Genomic DNA, 21,716 nt, shown 5'->3' on the forward strand with positions numbered 1-21,716 from the left:
ATATGTCTAAGAGCGTATACATTTAAAATGCAAGCTCTATATAAAGTTAATCAAAAGTAATTTTTATAAATTTATGTAAATAGATGGATGAATGAGAATTTAGTATATTTTATTTTCTTTGTCAGTACAGACTGATAGTTCGCTTGATTTTATAATCCATGCTCTTACTACACTATAAATCATTTTAAAGTGATCTATTGAAAATAAAAACTGAAAAACAAATTGGTGGTAATTTCTAACACTATGTAAAGAACTAGTATCAGCAATAAACAATAGGGAGCAGGATTGGGGATGGGAGACGTAGTGGAACTTTAACAGACTACATATTACTTTCCCAATTGAAAAGAATAATCCAGCAGCTTGGGGGCCAGTGTCAGGTTTAAAGAAAGATCAACAGGTCTAGTGAAAGTCAATAATAAAGATAAGTGTTTTGTTTTTCTTTCATGTAGTGTCTTACAAGCAAAATGTCAAGTCTAAACATATCTGTGGAGTACACTGATCATCTTTTTACTCTTTTCTCATAACATCCAAAAGGTTTCCTCCTAGTCTTCACTTCAGTAGCATATATACTAAAATTGAAATTATACAGAAAAAAATTACTATGGCCCTTATTCAAGGATGACACACAAATTCATGAAGCATCCCATATTTCCATATATTTTATGACAAAAAATGTAAAAGGACATGAAAGAAATCTTTGGAGGTGATGAATACATTTATTATACCAATTGTGTATTACAGAATCATAGATGTGTGTGTATATTCAGCTCATCAAATTGTATGCAGTAAACATAAACAGGTTTCTATATTTCAATTATGCCTTAATAAAGTTGTAAATTTTGTTTTAAAAAGTTCTTACTCCTGACAGCTTTGAGAGACTACCATTTTGAAGATTAAGTAAAATAAATCAGTACTCAAGAGAAACAAAATAATCCGTGATACTTGGTATCTGAATTAGCTTAATTAGAAGTAGATGAGAAGTGAATATGATTCTAGATTCCCTGGAAACTCAGAATAGAATTTCATATGCTGCATCATTTTCATTGTAATAGAAGACAAATATCTAGGTGAATCTATAGAGAAAAAAGTCCTGGCACTGATGTAGAGATAAAATCCGTTTTGTTAGCTCTTTTATAAGGAATATTTGAGCAGAGAGTAGACCATGTCTTCAACTGCAGTTTCTAACAGAAGCATTTTTTATCAATGATCATTTTGTTTATTGAAGCGCTAACAGTATTGAGAGCACAATACTCTATTTTAGCACAGGGGAATTATCCTGCAGAGAATGAAAAACAAGACCTAAGCCCTTTGATTTCTGATGATTCAATTCTTTCATGGTTTAACTGGAAGGATTGATATTTTTTGCTCATTATTATGTCCATCAGATTGCCTTGGAACATCTTTAAATGTATAAGGTGAGTAAGACATATGGCAACAAGAGAGGAAGTAATCTCACAGGTAAGCAGGCCCTGTGTGTGGAGTTCCCATTGGGCACAGCCTCGATTGCAGTAGGAATGAGCCAAACAGGGTGCAAATAAATCCAAGGAGTATGGTTTCAATAATCAGGTAGTGGGAATAAGTTGGACAGGAGCCAAGGAGAACCTTGCCTCCTAGGGCCAAAATAACATAAGGGTGGGTGTAAATAGCTATTGAGTTCCCCCTCCAGCATCAAGATAATTTAGGGCTCCTAGCAGCTTGTTCAAACATTGAAAAAGAAATTAAGGCAGCCATTGGAAGTTCACATCAGTTTAACCCATTGAAAATTCAACTGAAGAGCTCAGCCTCTTGAATCTCCAACTTGTTAACATGTCAAGGGGTGGCCTCAACTGGTTAGAGGTTTGGTTAACCCACAACACCATGGCAGAGCTTTCCATCCCCTAAAATATACTCTCCTGGCCACCACAGATAACTACACACTGCCTCCTTAAACAGGAGCATTGATTTTTATGATTCATCTCCTATCTAATGTAGAAAAATATTCCACTGGTAGAATGTCACTTCCTTTTCCTTTGTGCATCAAGAAAATGTAAGATTTGGGGTCTTTCTTGCACCAGCTTCTGAGGGTCCGTTCAGGGATAGGCCAGAATGTTCTTCATTTGTGTTCTTCCATCTTCTTGTCCAACAAATACTCAAAGAGGTATCACTTCTTGAATAAGAGCTATTTTTTTAATTTAACTATTATGAACAAATTAATTATTCTAATAATACCCATTTAAAGAAAATTGACATTTGTTAAACTTTATCAGTCAGATATTTTGCCAACTACTAACATCATTTTTTTTCTGAATAACTTAAACAGGCTCAGAGAATCTCAGTACTTTCTTCACAATCTTATGCTTAGAACCAGGATTAAATCCAGTTCAATTTAATGCCAACATATTTATTTCCTATTGAATATTACTGCCCAAGGAGAAAATTAAAATAATTTTCTTTTACCTTAAATGTATTGTGGCATTTTTTAGTCCAGTTCTTAAAACACAAGTTCTATATACTGAAATTTACTTTCTCTGAAACACTAGACTTAAGAATCTTCCACCAGAGTCATTGCTGGCAGTTGGAGACAAATTTCATCAGGTGCACTGAATATAAATTTTATCATAGTTTTATGCTGATACTGATAGAATTTACCTCACTAATAGGTTCTTATTTTCTAAAAGTGACTGAAATAGATCCTATAACATTCAAAATGACTGTGCTTCTTCTGAGCCAGGACTGGTGCTGATTCTCACTATAAGACATAAGGTAAATGAACATTTTTGGAATGCATACACACATTCCTCTATTTCTCTAATCATACACGTACTTACATAGGGAATTTATGCACAAAAGTTTGTCTAGGAAAAATCAACCCTTTCAATAGACAAATAATAAAAAACGAACTGGCAGACAATTGCTATAAAAATACTACTAGAACAAAATGTAAAAGAGAGCAATAAACTTGTCAACAGATGAGAAAAAATGTTGCTATAGAACAGATATGAAGTTGTGACTGAAGTTTTACTATGCATTTAAAATGTTAATAAAGCTCTTAATTCTATGAAGGAAGACCATGAATCATAAATGTAAGAACTCAAGAAAGTGATAATGAGACAGTGGGAGGAAATGAAGTGTCAATTGACAGAATTCAATGAAGTAGAGACAAACCCAAACCACCACAGAACTGTAAGAAAATTGCAAGGAGCAGATATGAGATTAGACACTTTTTGAAAGACAGCAAGACCATAGAGGCTATAAATGAGCTGATGCAAGAAAGTCAAATAAAAATGGAAGATAAATAAGGATTTGGGAAACAGTGATAAATGTATAAACCAGGCAAAGAAAAACCTATAAATGCATAATTGGGATTCCTGAAAGAGAAAAACCATAACAGTAGAACAGAACAAATATTTGAAAATAGAACTTGAGAAAAAAGTTATGAACAGGAAAGCACACCTCGATCTATTAAAATCATATAACGTGTATTATCAAAAACTGACCCAATCAACACTGAGAAATATCCTTCTGTCACATGCCCAACACACACATGTGTTCAAGATATATCCTAGTAAATTCATTAGCTTTTAATGACACAGAAAGCAGAGGTGGTGGGGAGGAAGAAGGAAAGGAAAAGGGAAAATATTGGTCAAGGGTACCAAGTTTCAGTTAGACTGCAGAAGTTTTAGTGATCTATTGTACTGCATGGTAATGATAGTTAATAATGAATTGTATGTGTCCAAATTGATACAACAATAAATTTTTAACCTTTTGAAAACAAAAACAAATTGGTGAGATGTTGTATATGTTAATTAGCTAGATTGAATCTTTCTACACTGAGAAATAGATTAGAACATCATATTGAAATCCATAAATTAAAACAACTATTATTTGCCAATTAATAATACATTTTTAAAAATACCTCTTAAGTCACCAGGCAAAAGAATCTAACTTAATTATAGGAAGAAAGAGCATCAGGATTTCCCCTTGGTGATCAGTGGAGCAGTTAAATTCTTAAAGAAAGAAAATGTAATCCAAGGACTTTATGTCCAGCAGACATGTGCATTAAGTATAAAGCCTACAAACAATATTGAATTTGCCACAACTCAAGAAATACTGGTCACCTACCAAAGGTTGAGCTTCAGCCAATCAAGGGATGACAAAGAAAACTGTAGCAAAACAATTGGTGGTAGGCATTTAATTTATTTATTAGAACTAAAACGGATGTAAACACATGGATTAGATTAAAAATGTAGTATAAATTTTAAATGCCTGACAACTAGAAATATACAAATAACAAAAATTGAGAGAATGAGGGAGAATTTTAGCAGTGTCTCAAGAAAACTAAATATCTTGTTACCATATGTAACACACCACAAGTATAATATTTAGTGATTGTCTCATATGTCATTGTATGACATCAAAGTATATAACTGATAACAGATCTATCAAGTAATGAATTATAAGTTGGTATGGTTATATATGCTTTAATTTTACAGAGATGATTTTTAATAAATATTATTTTTAATAAAACATTCTTTTAATAAATATTATTTTAATAAAACATCATTGATAAAATTTAAAATGCCCAAGATTTTTAATGACAAAATTAATTTTTAAACATTTTACATTTAAAAATTGAGGAGCCCTTTGAATATAGTGAGGTAAACATAGTTTCTTTTATCCTTAGGAGATACTCTTAAAATTTCATTTACAGCAAAACTTAACCTTTAAATAAATGTTACTGCTCTTCCTTATACTTCTTTCTAGAAACTGTAGTATGTTGCATGACATTATGGTTAAGTTGATGGCTGTAAGTTTAGTGGAAATTGTAAATGGTAGAAGGTCTACTGATTTTGGGCAGCTAACACACACTTCAGTAGGTATAGAATTGGTGACTTTTGCTTATCTCTGAATGATGTTGAAGAGTCAGGGGAACATGGCTCCACAGCAGGAAGTGGTTGTAGTCCCATGGCTTGATAGGCCATCTCTCCTCTCAAGTAAACAACTGTAAGTTTCTCCTATCACGTGTGTTTGTTTGTTAAAGAACTCCTTGCTCTTTCATTTCAATACAACAAGAATATGTTTTATCATGCAACATGGGTTACAATATGTTTTGGGGTACCAAAACACCTTTGAGAACCTTATTGAAGTTCTAGTACCTTCCCATAGGAAAACGCACACATCCCATTTTGCCTATCATTATATGTGATTCACAGAACCCGTAAGTTTCATTCAAAGAGATCCTCAGGAATTATGGAAGTCAGGATAAAGACCCTGGTTAAAAAATGTTCTTTGTAATTTTATCAGAATCCACTCTTGATCTTGCTTGTCATAACCACAAATGTTACTGAATGTTCTGAAAGCAGAAAGGTTGCTTAAATAGCCCCTATTAATAGTTCATCTAAGCCATCTCTCTTCTTGATTTTGAGGTGTAAGAGTGGTGATTATCAAAAATCTGTCCCAGATCATCTACAGCAGAAGCACTTTCATGTCAAATTAAATATTTTGTGCACATTTCTATACATATTTAAAGTTTCACTTCACCTGAAGATAAAGAAAATTGCAAAGGGAAAAAACTACAGCATAAACCAGCAGTTCAGAAAGAGATGCACTGGAATTTGAACAAAGTAATCTGAGGAGTTGGTTCAAATTAGAGATCTTGGAACAGTTAAAGGTGATGACTTTAACTTTCAAATCTTGATGTTCATTTAGCTCATATCCCCTTGGTGGTAAAAAGAAAATGAAAAAAAAATGGAGACTTGTTTTTAAATCACACACTAGACTAGAGAAGACAGAAGCAACTACAATATCAGAGCTGGACTCTGCTTCTCCAGACTCTCTGTGGGATAGCAACAGATAAAAATAACCCCAGCCCTAGGCCTATGCCCCCCTAAGATGAAACAGTCCACATTTCCAGCAATAGATTGCCAAGGGGAATAATTAACCATTATGAATCTAAAGTTTTTTTTTTCTATTTTAAAATGACTAACATTTAGAGAATACTTACCACATGCCAAGCCTGCAGGTAGACACTGTCACAAAGAGGAGTTTTATATTCATTTCAGCTCAGTCATCTCTTGTCCTAAAAATAGGCAGGAAGATGTTCCTGGGTCACTAGTTTGGCTCCTTTGCAAGCAGCTCGGTGTGGGGGATGTGCTGAAGCAAGTAACAGAGGATGTCTGAATGGTGCAAACCATATCACCATTAAGGACTGAGTTGCCCATGTGACAGCTAGGTGGGATGGGAGTCTTGCCTTCTGTCATTTAGCCAGAGATTAGAACATGCTTTATGAATGAGTATTGTCCTACCTAGTTATCTGCATGAACATTGTGATTCAATTCAAAGAACAGAGAGCACCTCAGCACAGCAGATTTTCACATTTGTACTCTTTCAAAAGGTGATCTAACAGCCAACTAAGATAAACAAATGCCAAAATACAAAGATTAAAGTCATCACCTTAAAATGTACCAAGAAGGATGGACCTTAATCTTGATCTCAAATTTGAACCAATTCCTCAGATTACTTTATTCAAGTCTGGCTGCATTTCTTTCTGCATTGCTGATTTATGCTGTAGCTCTTTCTTTTTGCAATTTTCTTTATCTTTATGTGAGGTGAAGTCCTGCATGTGTAAAGAAATGTGCACAAAATATTTAAGTTGGTACTCTGCACCCTGCAGGGCCAGAGCAGCAGAGTCTCATATGCTCCAATTTGTTATTGAACTTCCATAGAATTTACAATGAATTGCACAGTGGAATGCACAATGTAAAAATACCCTCAATTTTATAAAATTTTAAGATAAAAAGATTCCTTGAAAATACTATGAATTCAGACCCAGTAAACTAAAAGAACTTTTGTTATTTGTCTAGAAAGGATTTTAAATTCTAGGGAAAATAGATTTTTTCATCTGATTTCAATTTCAGCTCAAATTATTTTTAAATGAATTTTATACTGTGTGTATTTGAGCTTTACAACATGATGTTGTGGGATGCATATATAGATACTAAAATGGCTACTGTAATGAAGCAAATTAATACATATATTATCTCACATAGTTAACTTTCTGTGGCAAGAGCACTTAAAATTCACCTATTTAACAAAAATCCTAGAACAATATACTTTCATTAATGTCAGTCTTCATGCTGTGTGATAGATATCTAGATTTATTCATCCTACTATTTGCTGCTTTAGATCCTTAGATTTCATATCCCATTTTGCTGCCACATCCTGACTCATGTTCCTGGTAACCACTGTTTTATTTCCTATTTCTCTACATTTATCCAAACTCAAAAAAGGAGACCTTGTCATTTGCTACAACATTGATTGATCTGAGGAACATTATACTAAGTGAAATAAGCTGGACACAGAAAGAAAAAAATTGTATGACCTCACTTTATATGTGGAAGCTAAAAATAAAAAGTCAAATATTCACATTTAATTATTAAAAGCCACTGTAGCATGAGAAGTCAAATATGGCATTAACTCTTTCATCTTAATACACTACTTCAGCTTTCTCTATTTTTCGATTTTATGAGAATATACAATATCATTGAAATATGAGGAAGCTTCTTTTGCCTTCTGCTTAACTGATACTTCTACCTCAGCCTCCTGAGCACCTGATACTACAGGTGCAAGCCATCATGCCCCATCTTCTTTTTTTTATTTGAATTTTTTATCTTTATATTGATAATTACTTAAACCATATGATTTAAAACAATATTTAATCAATCTCATATTGTTATTTAGATGAGGCCAGTTTTTAATTTTATAAGTAACTCTACCATAAATGTTTTCTATATAATGTAATATACTAGTAGTTAAGACTTGGGGCTTTGAAATTGGGCAGGTTAAGCTTGCCCTCCAGGCAAAGTCTATTAATAGTTATGAGACTTTGGACATAGTTATTTAACTTCCCTGACTTTCAACTTACTTGTGTCTTAAATGAATACAAAATGGCATGTTCTTGATAAATCAGTCTTGAGAATTAAATGAGATTATCCATTTAAAGAAATATATTGTAATACTCAATAAGTGCTAGCTAGAATTATGATGTAACCGTTTTGCTTTTCTAAATTATTAATTTCAGTTGATTTTTCTAAGAATGAGAATATTGGTTAAATGATCAGAGTACAATCATATATTTAGTCACAATATATTTTTTTCAGTGTCTACTCTATGCCAGTTGTCAAGAAAACATTTAACAATATAGGTGTGAACTCCAAATAAGAGATGTTTGGAGTGTGTAGGAGAAGACAAATATAATTAATGCAGGCTGTTAGGGATATATACACTAGGGAGATAATATATATTGTCTAATTAATGTTCAAACTCTTGAATATTTTAAATACTATATATAGGAGTACTGTTCCTAGTTACCAAAATTCTCAGTATATTTGAACTAAGTTTTTTTTTTCTTTTTTCCTAAGTTCATAGCTGGAGATTTTATTTTCTTTTAAACTTACATTTAAAAAATAATTCTTCCTTTGAAGTGTGTTTGTTTGTCATATGATTATGAGTTTTGGAATTTTGTCCAAAGGATTTACCCATCTTTGCATATATTTTGGATTCTTCTTTTTCTAAGTGTGTTTGTTTGTTTACTATTTTTCTCATGTTAATTTTGTTTGATTATTGAACCATTGCAGTTTTGTATTATTATATATATCCTGCTTTTCTTTTAAATATTCTCCCATTGTTTCAATATCTCTACTGTAAATTTTCCAAGGATGCTTTTTATTCTTGACCTTGAGAGTTCTCTTGCTATATCCAAAATGCCATGGATATCACAGCAGGCATTTTTTCCTTTTCTATTCATAAACCATGGTTACTGATGTTCACTACAGCTCTGTGCAGAGAAGCAAAATGCAGCTTGAAAACACAACCTAAAAACCAGGCTCTGATAAAAATAAACCCTTGCTAAAGTCATTGTAGATCTTTCCATTTTTGTTCAGAGAAAATGATTCATGTTGTCAATTTTGTAAGATCCTCAGAATATCTCCATGCTGCAGAGGGGAACTTCCCTCAAATTAAAAGGAACTGTCACGAGGTACATTTATATTTATGTTGTTCATATACAAGGATGATTCACCAATTCATAGTCCAGCCATGTAATCCAAGAAGAAATCACTTATGCTTGAGAAAGTTCAACATGAACTTATTGACTCTTTCTTAATATTAAATCATTCACATGTGAATTGTTGGTATAGAAGTCATATGTGTATAATTGAATTATGCTTTCAAAATAATTGGCAAGTTTGATAGAGTGATATAATTTAATCAGTACAGGAGGACAAACTATTTCATCATTACAATTTCCTAATTACAGACCTTTAATGGAAATGTCATATGGTTGTCATTTTAATATCTCCTGGGTTGAATACTATCAGTGAAGCTCTTTGAAATTTTCAAGAGCAATATGGCTAGAGGCAGAGACTGAAAAACAAGAGAATTCTGTCCGAAAACATATGGTAGTTTTATTGAAACAGAGACCATACTCTTTGGCATGCATGAGTGTGGTTTAATAGAGAGTCACCTAATAGAATGACTCAGAGGAATATTAAAATTGTTTAACAGCTGATGCAAGTATATATCTATGGCCTTCTCCAATAGCAGGTATTGCTCTGAGTGACTAGATTCTGGAGAGATCAAGAACAGGAGGTTTGGGCCCTGTCTTATTTATCATCTTGTATGAAACTCTTTCAGTATTTAACTAGTTTAGCTGTATCTGGGCACAAAAATAATTTTTTTTCATTTTGGTTGGATCAGTGGCTTAAGGCAGGCCACATTGGGCTTGGGTGCCTTTTGATACCCTAACACAGGAACAAAATGTAAAACCCAGCATATCTAAAGAACTGGATTCAGGTGGGAAAAATTCTTAGTTATTGAGGCAAGTCTGTAATTGTAGCATGAACAAAGCTGTCACAGAGTAATGGCAGAGGGAAAAAATTAACTAAAAGGAATATTTACCATATCCTTTTTGTATTTCGTCACCCATAAGTTCTTCTTGTCAAAATCACAGTTTGTGATTCATATTGTGAGCTGAAAATGGAGAGAAATCCTGGATTTCTGATCTGCTCCTTTTCCAATTTGTTTCCAACAAAACTGTGTGAGATACATATGTATATATGTGTGTGTGTGTGAATATATATATATATATATTATATATATATATAACTTTTTGGCTCTATGATCTGCTGATAAATTCATTCCCCTGGGACAGATTGTCATATAACATTGAGATCTACTTTGCAGAATGGAATACAAAGAGGTGTGAGTCCATGTGGAAACATCTCAAATTCTATAATAATTCACTCTAAACATTCTTATTTGTAGAATGCATGTTTTAGGTATCTTTGTTTTCAGACTGGAATAGATAATTGATGCCCAAGCCAGCTAAGGATTCAGGTAACTGCTTTTACAGGATATCTTTCTCTGTGAGAATAGTTTTGTTTTTATAATGTAGTTATGTTAAAGAAGTGTCTCAAAGAACCTGTGCACTAGATAGGGACTGGGAAAAGAGATGCCCTGCAACATAATTTACATGTCTATTTTCATGTTGTTCATTTTTTATTGTTCTTTCTGTCTCTCCTTTACATCCAATAAGTGAGGATGTTTTTCTCATCTAAATGATAGAGGTACATTGGGCCTACCATTGAGAAATTAGCCAAAGAGATACAGGTTTCATCAAAGAATTGAAAAGTCTCCTCCCTTTTTAAAATTTTTGGTCATTTATTTTAAATCTTAATCATGTTTTTTTTTTCCATTTTAGTCGATTTTTATATTTTTCCAATATATTTTATTGCAGTTAGAGAACATATCAGTATACCTGAGATTAATATTTGAGGCATAAAAGAAATACATAATGTTCACTATGCTTTAAAATATTGCATCATTTGGCAACAATAAAATTTGTATTTGAAAGCATTAGCTATGAAAGAAATTATGAGACTATGTATGAAAAAGAAATCCTAAATTAAATATCAAAATTTAAAATGATATTTTTCAGTCTTTTGAGAGCTGAAATAGTCATTTCATTATTTTTTTATTCTTAGCCATGTCCACTGACATTATCAATGAACAAATAATGTAATAGACACTGGATATCCATCATCTTGTGCAATATTCACACCCCAGTGAAGGTGGTAATATTAATTCTGTTTCCTGGAAAAGAAAAGAGAACACTTAAGTTAAATAAAAAGTTAAATTCAGAACCTGAATGAAATCCAGGATTCTTAACTCTATGTCCTTTCTTCTGTTTAGTGTCACAGCTGTCAAAGGAATTTATCAGAGGCATGGGTAGAGAAAATGGATGTATAGGTGGGTGGAATATGGAATAGCAAATCTATTTCACTATTTATTCATAATCTCTCTTGTTCTCTACTCTAAATTATTGAGTTTCTCTTGAAGCAAAAAAAAATCCCACAAGGAAAGAAAATTACCAGAGGATTCTAGAAAATTAATTTTTAAAAGGTTGTTAGGTGTAAAATTCTTAGACGAATATAGTGGCCTGCTACCTTTAAAGAAAGGAAAACTACTTTCTCTAGCTGAATTGTTTGTATTACTGTTTTCAGTTAATCTATGAAACATAGTTTAACTTCATTGTCTTTTATATTTTTATATCAAGTAAAAATATTTTGAAAATGTGGTTTATAAATTACACTTTCAGTAAAATCACCTGTATGCAGTACAGTAGTAATTTCAATGGATTTGACTATCATGTTTTACAACTCTGGTTTATTAACTCAGGGAAATACTATGCATTATTTAATAATATGTGAATATATTTCATGATTCCCAAATGTAATTTTTTTCTTCTAAACATTTCAAACTTGAATACATTTCAGGAGTTCTAAGTTCTACTTTGCTCTTAATATTTCAAACAAGAAGAAAGGATGGTCCCATTTGTGAGAATAAAAGAATGTATCTTTCTTTCTATAGAGTTAAAAAAAGTAAGATTGTTTTTCTTATGACATAAGAAAAACTTAATAAATCTGTTCCCTTCTGACAATAAGATCTAAAGAATCTACCCTTCCTTCAAAGTTTCACAGCAGCTGAGCTCACACAGAATGGTTTTATTATGTGGTGGCATGGGACATGGGACATGGACAGGAGTGGTGATCATGGGTAACTTGGAAATAGAGGCAATACTCCCAGCAAAGCTCTTAAAAAGTAGAAAATTATTCTAATTGTTAAATCATTTGTTACCTAATTAGGTTTTGTGGGAAAGAGATCCTGAAGCTTGAGATAGCACTGGGATCTGCAGTGTGTATGTAAAACAAAACAATTACACTCAGTAAATTCATAGGCAGAGATTTTGTACTATGAGGCACCAATCTGATTAACATATAACTGGAAGGAAATATCTGGTACCATACATGTTATTTATAGCCAAACTCTAGCTTGGAAGTCAAGCTACATAAACCTCCCCAGGCAAACCTCTGTGGGTCTATTCAGAAGATAGATCAGAATTCAGCTCTTCAAAAGAAACAAAGTGGGACGTGGAGTGTGCCTGGGCATCAAGAGGAGAATCTACTTGGACATATGTGGTCTTGCAAGCATTTATATCATAGGATACAATTTATATAATAGAAGAGAGGATGGAAGATTAGTTGGTCAGTTGGAGGCTATTGATATCCTTTCAAAAAAGATTTCATTAAGATATAAGACAGAAATAGAATGAAGGTGTCACCCATTAACATTTCTTAATGAAATTTTACAGAATCTTTTCTGTACTTACCAAGCAATTGTAAGTGTGCTTTAGTATTGCAAAAGTAAAGTTTATTATATATATTATGCCTTGACTTCCAGCTGCTTTCAAGTCTGCCTGAGCTTCTATCTATTGACTACACTTTATATACTTTGAGAAAGACAAATTAATTTACTTAATCTTTACAATGACCCTTTCTGTTTTATGAATAAAGAAACTGAGACACAGAGAGATTAATTGTCAAAAGGCTAGTAAGAGACTGAGCAGGAGTTTAGCCTTAAGAATTATAGCTGTAGAGCTGGTCCAGCTCCATACTCTAAATCACTAAAGGAAGATAGAATACTCGGGGCTTAATTGTGATTGATGACTAACTTCTGGTAGAAGTATTAATATTGATGGAGGAAAAATATAGATTATCTTAAAATTTATAATATTGTTCCCCAAAATATACTATGTGTGGTCAGGTTAATATCTAATAATTTATAAAGTAGGTTTATAATTTTAAATAATAATATAGAATAATATAAATATGGTTCATAGCCAGAGAAATAAGGAAATTTTTGTTTCAGAAATATGAGTAATTTGTCCAAAGAAATTATTCAGATATAAAAAGAAAGAAGATAGATACCTGGTAAAAAATATAATCAAAGGAGATTAATTTTTAAATGATATATGTGTATGTGTCCACCATGGTTGGAGGAATGGTGGATTAAAAGTGGATCTGAGGCTATTTCATGAAGATCTGTCATGTGACATGAATTTGAATCTCTAAATCCACATAAATTATCATTCAAAGAATTGAAATGACAAGCATATTTGTTGGATAATGTATTGAGTAGGAATTTGTGCTAAATATTTTAACTTTTTACATTTAATCTTCATGACTATTCTTTGTGGATCTGTACTACTAATATGGCTGTTTACAGACAAAGAAATTGAATATTGGTTCATTAAATACGTTGTCTAGGTGGAGACATAGGCAGTTGAATTAGAATTCAATTGCACATAAGATGCAGCTCAAAACTTGTGCCTTATTCTAAAACACTAAGTCCAATGTCCAAAATTAAAACAATAAAGGTAGTGGGTCTCAGAGCTTGACATCAATATTCAACAAAATTCTAAATATTTATTGTGTAATTTTTTAATAAGAAGGTATAAAATAAATAGAATAAATCCCAAAATTTTAAAGATGGTTTCACAGGCTAGTCATTAAGAGGAACACTTTAGATATACTATGTATAAACTTTAGAAATTCATTTGGTCATTTTTTTTAAAATTATTTAAAAATAAGTATTGAATGAAGATCTAAAGCTATATCTCATGTAAATTGATTAATTGAAGTGAAATAGCCATAGTGACAAGTTACAAAGCAGTTTGTAAGCCAAGAACAGGCTCATTTTAATTTTTTTTTCAAATAAAATATGATAAGATTTTCAGACTGGGAAAATAGTTAACTTTTTAATGTTTACTTTATAATTAAATCAGATTTCCAAGGGATGATAAATGTGTTTGTCCCCCCAAAAAGAAATTTAAAAGGGATAAATATAAAAGTGAATAAAGTTCAAAAAAATCTGCTTAAGTGTAAAAGAAGGGATATAGGACATGCCAAGAATAAACATAAACTTGGTGCAGTGGTGCATGCCTGTAATCCTAGTGGCTCGAGAGGCTGAGACAGGAGAATCCTGAATTCAAAGCCAGCCTCAGCAACCTCAAAGTGTTAAGCAACTCATAGAGACCCTGTCTAATAAAATACAAAATAGGGCTGGGGATATGGATCAGTGGCCAAATGCCCCTGGAGTTCAATCCCCAGTATAAAAATATATATAAATATATAAATAAAATATTTGGAATTGTAGTTGATTGCAAACACAATATAACTAATATGCAACTAATACTAATGTGCAACTTATGTCCTCCACCTCCAAAATAGTTATGTACTGATGTACCCAGTATGTTTTGTGTTCGAAAGTAACTAGTATTTCTGATGAATTCTGTACTTACTAAAATCATGCAATTACTTTTTACTCTACATTTAAAAGGAAATGGGGAGTCCATTCAGTAAAGTGCAATAGGAATAGTCTATAAATCTTCTGCCATGAAACTACTGAAGAAATGGAGCACTTTCCCTGAAGAAGCAAGTAGAACACTCTCTAAGTGTTCAAAGGACTACTAGGGATAAAGGAGACAATATGGACTGTTAGAATCACCAAGTACAGTTACAGACTATGAATGAATGAAAGTGATCAAGTTCCGGGTTGGATCTCAGTTTTAGGAAGACCCATGAACAGAATTAAATATTTACCTCCTGCTATAGCAAGCTTTCCATCATCCAGACTGTTTTGCCTAAGAACCTGGCTTTGCATTAATCAGCGCTTGTCGATTCAATCATGCAACTGAACCTGTCTGAGCTGCAAGAGAAGTGGTACCAGTACCTACCTCATGGAGTGTACATGCTTATTAAAGGACATGCTATGTGTAACAGGTTTAGTGCAGTCCTAGGCACATATAAAGTGCCCAAAATGGTATTTATGTTATTACTAGTTGACCAGTTCCCCCAGAGGACACTATAGATAGTGTGCTTTTGTCATATAAAAATTAAACTAAACAATTCCAAATTGCCTTCCAAATTGTAAAATAAAAAATTCCATGACTCCAACACTATATGGCCAATAACTACATTTTCATAGTTTTCTTAAGCATACTTACATTGTGGTTAGGAACACATTGGAGCAAACAATTTGATATTTTTGGTCCATAAATAAACCCTGAATGTACTAGTGTATATTTAGTATACACTGGTGTATATGTGTGGGACATAATCTACATAAAGTAACTTCATATGTATAGTTTCCATGTAACTATATATTCCCAAATGCCTACATTTGGGAATGTTTTTACTTAAATGTGATGTATTCTAGTGCTTTTATTTTAATTTCAAATAAAATTTATAAATATTACTAGTATTGGGAAGTTGTTATTTCTCTAAAATAATATATGGAATACATAAAATATCTATCTGTATATAAAAGTTATTTATATATTTGGTGAAACTTTGCATATTATAAACTCATTAAAAACACAGTGGGGCATGTAAATAACTTTACCTGCACTGCAAAAGCCTTAAATGTAGTTCTCATTTTTCTCTGTCAAAGACTGAAAAAGGAAAGCATATTAACTTTTAATAAGTGGAATTATCTTTCACTCTGAAATTCAAGTACACACTTACATCCTCTAGACCTACTGACAAATCCTCCCCAGTTTGTGCGAGTGTCAACCCTTAACAAACACTCTTACCACTAGATGAAAATAATCAATTAATGACAGTGAGGGTTGGAGTCACCTCAGAGCAAAATGACAAAAAGGAATGTCTTAGTAATATCAAATACAATAAATTTGAAGTAAGCCTAAGGAATTTATTTGAAGTATAATGCATTTGAATTAAGAATATATTTTATAGAAATTTTATTGCATGTATACTAAGTGCCAGATGCCATGCTAAAAGTATTATATTTCTATATATTTTTATATACTGAATGCATAATTTAACACAACAATCTTATAAGGCCAGTATAATTCCCACTTTCTGTATGAGAAAACTGAGACTCAGGGAAGTCAAGAAATTCACCCTCCCTTACCTTCCCCCCCAAAAAAAATACAGGTAGTAAAAGAATTGTGAGTTCTAAAACCTTGGGTTAACATTCACCAAAATAATTACTAATGACCACATTTACTAAATGTAATAAAGATACATGAAGATATCTACAGCAGCTACAAAATGTTCTCCAATACAAATTTACACTCCCTCCAAGCAGCAATAAGATGCAGGTTATATGCTGTTAATAATCCACAGTGGGGCTAGAAGTGTTTGATCATTCTTCATGGCAAGTACAGTTTGTTTTCTTTCTTTCTGTTTGGACAATGATCTCGTTTTTTAATAAAAAAAATTATCTCCAGAGTGTTCATGAAAACCCCCCTATCAGGATGGAATTTTGTTAGCTTTTGACTAATTTATAATAAATCCCAAACTTGTCAGCTTTTGGTCTTTGTATAAGTTTTGGTCGTTTAAGAAGTGTCTGTAGAATCCCTGGACAGCAGTTCAGAATTATTAAGTGCAAGATTACCTTATATCCAGATTTTCACTTTGGTGTACTGCTATTAACAAAGTGTAAAATGGCTTTCAATGCAGGAAGGCTATTAATAGCTAATACAGTGCTCCTCCGTTTAACAATCTTCACAATAATGTGAAAAGAGTAAAAATAATGCTTTGTTTTTATGTAGCACAAGTCTCCATGGAGCCCAGAGAATTTAGTTGACAGGGTCTAAAAATGGCTTTTCCAGGGAGAACAGGAAACTAATATCATAATTATTTTACAGGTATTGAAATTGACACTGAGTACCTATGTCTCTACTAATGTGAACATTATGCAGTCCAAATGAAATAGATGACCTCCTCCAGCTATCTTCATGATCAATAGAGACCATATTAAACTATCACCCATGGGGTTTTTATTTTCTTTTTTGCTTACAGAGACAAACACAATGACAAAACAGTAATTTGAAGACTCAATATTATACCAATTATTGGAATGATATGGTAATATTTTGTATTATTTCAGTTTGCCTTGGTAATATTGAGATATCATACAGATATACTTTCTTTTATTGAATAACTGTATTGCAAAGGTCATGTGGCACAGGATTGCAACTCTAAATATGTTTTAAAAGAATACAATTTTTACCTTTAAAATCTGTTGTTTTGTAATGTGAAAAAAGAAAACACTGTAATGTCACAGTGTGAATTAAGATTTTTTAATGCATGGTTGCTTTTTTTTAAGTAGGGGACATTGATCTGTATGGGGATAAAATGGTGAATTTCCAAGAATTAGTTTATCGGTAACTCAGCCATCCTAGATAAATGGATCAAATTGTGTGTGTGTGTGTGTGTGTGTGTGTGTGTCTATTAATTCGCTGGAGGGAGAGGACCCATGGATTGTATCACTGTTTGTAAAACTTATCATCAGAATCATCTTAAATACTTTTTTTAAAATACAGATTGCTATATCCCACCTCTAGTGTTTATGACATGGTAGATCTGGAGTGGGGCCCAAGAATTTGTATTTCTACCAATCCCTAAGTGATGCTAAGAATATTGCTCCATCAGTTTCATCAGCAACAGTGAGAACCAGCTATACACCAGTCAGATTTCAACTTTGATGCTTTATAAAGTGAGACATAACTATGACTAGATAGAAATTAAATGTTAACCAAATTATATGTTTAATATTCAAGTGTGAGAGGGAGAATAAAACAGAAACTGTTTCTGCTCCAACAGAAAAAAACAATTCTAGCTAAAATTAATACCAATTCTAAGGTCAGTGTCAGTCTAGCCTCTCTGCATTACATTTTAATATTTATTCAATAACTATTTACTGGGCATGTATTATGCAATGGGGGATTTGTATGCAACAGAGAAAAACAAATGATTTCTACATTGTGAAGCTGAATTTGAACTTGATGTTACTTTTGTTTTAATGTACTTAGTATGTCTTTTATTATATATTTATTTTAACCTTAACTTTAAGTTCACATACATTCTTTCTTTTCTTTCTTCCTAATCTTAACGTATAATTTGCAATTATAAGCATATTCCCATTTGTGTTGCTTCTGTATCAGACCCTGAAGAGGGTAGCACAAATGGTTCTGATTATTGATTGGGTTGAATTATGATGAATCTTTAGACTGGAATTCAGTTCTTCATGTCACAGGAACGAAAGGTATATCACAGGTATTTTTGTAGAGTTCAATTATGGAAACTAAAACTATTTGAAACTTATGAAATAATATTCAAGTTTATTCTTTTAATTTGCATTTATTTGATTATTAATAATGTAGAAGCTATATCTTACCTATTATGATGGGCAAATATTTTCTTAAAATATCAATAACTGTAAGATGTAAGATAAGAATTCTGTTGGAATACTCTTGGGCAATGTGCATTAAGAACCTTAAAAACACTTCATACTTTTTGAACCAACATTTCTACCTGGTCAATTCATTGAAATTTAAGTAGAGATATTCACATTAAATGTAGACTTCTGTTTATGTTGTTAAAATAGCAAAACATTGAATGTATAGTTTAAATGTCTCAGAGGAAATTTACTTATGTAAATTATGATATATTTCTAAAATTTTATAATATTTAACCATTAAAATTATAATGTATAAGACAATTTCCTGATGTAAGTAAATACAATGAGTGTTTTTGAAAATACAAAATTCAGAGCATTTAAAAAATTTTCTAATGCTAAGTAAGCAGGAGAAAATGCTATGGAAAGAATACACCAACCATTAACTGGGTCTTTCTGTATTGTGAACTATTTCCTTTTCTTTGCACTCTGGTATTTCTTTTCTTTGTATTTTACTATTTTTTTTATAAATCATCATCTAAAGTCATAATGTTTACATTATATGACAAAGAAAGGTGTGTATGTGTGTGTGTGTGTGTGTGCGTGCACACACACATATGTGTGTGGACTCACACATATGTGGCTTCATCTATGGAGTATCTTCTTAGGAACCATATGTAGACATTTCAGGATTTAAAACTCTTTGACAGTTCTGATTTGGGTTTCTATCATTGTATAACCATGATCATGCCATTATTCTATTTTTCTGTACATACAAAATGGTCAGTTTTCCTAGATAGGTCATAACTTGTTCTTTAAGTAACAGTGTTTCTCCTATCAGCCCAAAAGAAAAGAACAGATAACTAAGTGGTACCCATGTGTCCTGATGGTTCCATAAGTTTTGGGCAATCTCACCATCTTCCCTCATAAACACATCATTATCTCTGTCTATAAATGTTTCTCACAAAATCTTTGAGAAGGGACTCAGGTTATAGCTCAGTGGTAGAGCACTTGCCTAGCATGTTTGAGGCCCCTGGGTTCAATTCTCATCACCACGTATAAATAAATAAAATAAAGGTCCATTGACAATTAAAAAAATAGATTTTAAAGATCTTTGAGAAAATATTTCTAAGAATTTATATGCTCCTCATATTCATATCCATGATTAATTCCTCATAACAGTAGTAAAAATCCCTCTATGCTTCCCATGTGGACAGGAATTAAATATTAATCCTCCTTGCTATTTTTTGAGTTAGCTATTCTTATTTTCCCCATGTTACTAACGGGAAAACTGAGGCCAGCTGCTGGTATGCCATTCAGCCCAGATCACACAAGTGGGGAGCTGTCAAAACCACCCAGCATGGCTCCAGAGTAGACACTGTCTCTGGATCATGCCAATTGATCTCCCTTCCATAGTTTTATTTTATCTGATTCAAACTTTCGACAATGTGAAAAGGAGAGACTCCTAGCACGTGATGATGTTTTTACAGTGAAGACATGTTCTTTTCTTTCTTGTCACAAGTTTGGTGCCGGAGTGTAAATCCAGCAAGTTCCGTAAGCTCTTAAGATCCTGCTACTCTATATCGCACTGCCTGCCTAAATGAGGACTCAGGGCCTGAGGGAGCAGCCATTCTGATTTTGAACATCTGTCACAGCAGCTAAATTCCCAGCTGCTCCCTGTCATTATTGGCTGTGTTAGGATGTGAGGGGAGTTACTTTTAAAAGTGTCTCTATACTTTTTAGTAATTAAAGGAAAATGGGATATATAATATCTAAAACTGTACCACTGATACCAAACTCAATTTTCTTTGGATGACTAATATTTTTAGTAGGCTTCCAAGACATAGTATCACCATATAATTTATGTTTATGGGAGCATACATTTCACAGGCCTTCTTAAAAATAGTTTTCTTCCTGTATGAGCTAGCACAGGACAGTTAATAAAATTTTCAAACATAAAAAATGTAGACTTATTTACCTATTTTTTTCTTATTTAGCTTAAATTACTGGAGGGAAAAGCTTAAAAAATTTTGTCAGTATATTAGTGTAGCTTGAGCTAAGGTAAAATCCTCTATCAGTAACCTGTATTTTCCAGAAAAGGCCAAGTTTTGGGTTATAAAAACAAAGATTATGATTGTTGGAAAATTCTATGATATTACCATGTAAGCATCACATAAGTAAACCTAGAAGCAAAGTTTTATCAATGTAAGACCCATCATTCTTGTTACTTTTGGCTTATATTCTTTGTCCATGGTATTTAAAGAAAGGACACAGCCCAGTTTTATAGTGTTTAGTAAAGATTCTGTATGCAGACAGTAATCCAACATTTAAGAAACCAGTTTTCAAGTTGTGTGTTTGTGTGTCTGTTTCTATGTGCCTGAGAATTTGGAATTTTATTTTCTATTCATTGATTTTTTGTTGTGCTTGCACAATCAAAGGAAATGATGATTTTGGAGAGATTGTTAAATGTTCAATATATGTTGAAGTGCAGAACTCTCTCTTTAACACTCAATGTTGCTGAATTTTCATGTTGTCAAATTTTCTCAATAAATGATAATAGCATTGGTTAGGTATATTAGACAGCTAGCTTTTCTCTTGAACACACACTTGTATGGCTTTTTAAAAAATTCCTTCTTTTGAGTGCATTTTCACAAAAAAACATTTTATACACACACACACACACACAAACAATGCATATAAATAAACAAATCATGAACTAGCTGTTCCAAAATTGACTTTTTAAAGAGGCTTTCCTTACCCCTTCAAGGCAGAATTAACAATTCTTTCACTTGTTTTCTCACAACGTTTGGTGCATTCTTCTGCTACAGAATTTTCCATATCCTATTAAATGCAGCCCTGAGTATCTGCTTTCCCCTTTAGAATTTGAACGGCAGCAGCCAACTCTTATTTATCTCTATCTCTCATGCTTAGCACAATGACTGACACATCTGTTAGGATTATAATAAGATTTTATTGTTAGTTTTGGTTTTGGAAATGCTAACAAAAATAGGACTGGTTTCTTGACAGTTTCTATAGAAATCTCAGAGACTGTCTCAGGGCATTCTGGACATGAGCATGAGTTAAGGGAGGGTTATAGTGACATACATTTTATGTTTAGGGGATGGTTGGGCAGT

The 21,716-nt window shown here is 32.5% G+C and overlaps 1 non-coding gene across 1 annotated transcript; it reads left to right on the plus strand.

The window, feature by feature from the left end:
- The first annotated feature begins 545 nt into the window (after window positions 1-545).
- On the plus strand, window positions 546-653 carry LOC120892080 (U6 spliceosomal RNA). The gene has a single exon (XR_005736746.2). It is a non-coding gene; the product is annotated as a U6 spliceosomal RNA (small nuclear RNA).
- Window positions 654-21,716: the final 21,063 nt, after the last annotated feature.

The sequence above is a fragment of the Ictidomys tridecemlineatus genome, chromosome 1, assembly GCF_052094955.1.
Source record: "Ictidomys tridecemlineatus isolate mIctTri1 chromosome 1, mIctTri1.hap1, whole genome shotgun sequence".
In the NCBI taxonomy this organism is placed as follows: Eukaryota; Metazoa; Chordata; class Mammalia; order Rodentia; family Sciuridae; genus Ictidomys; species Ictidomys tridecemlineatus.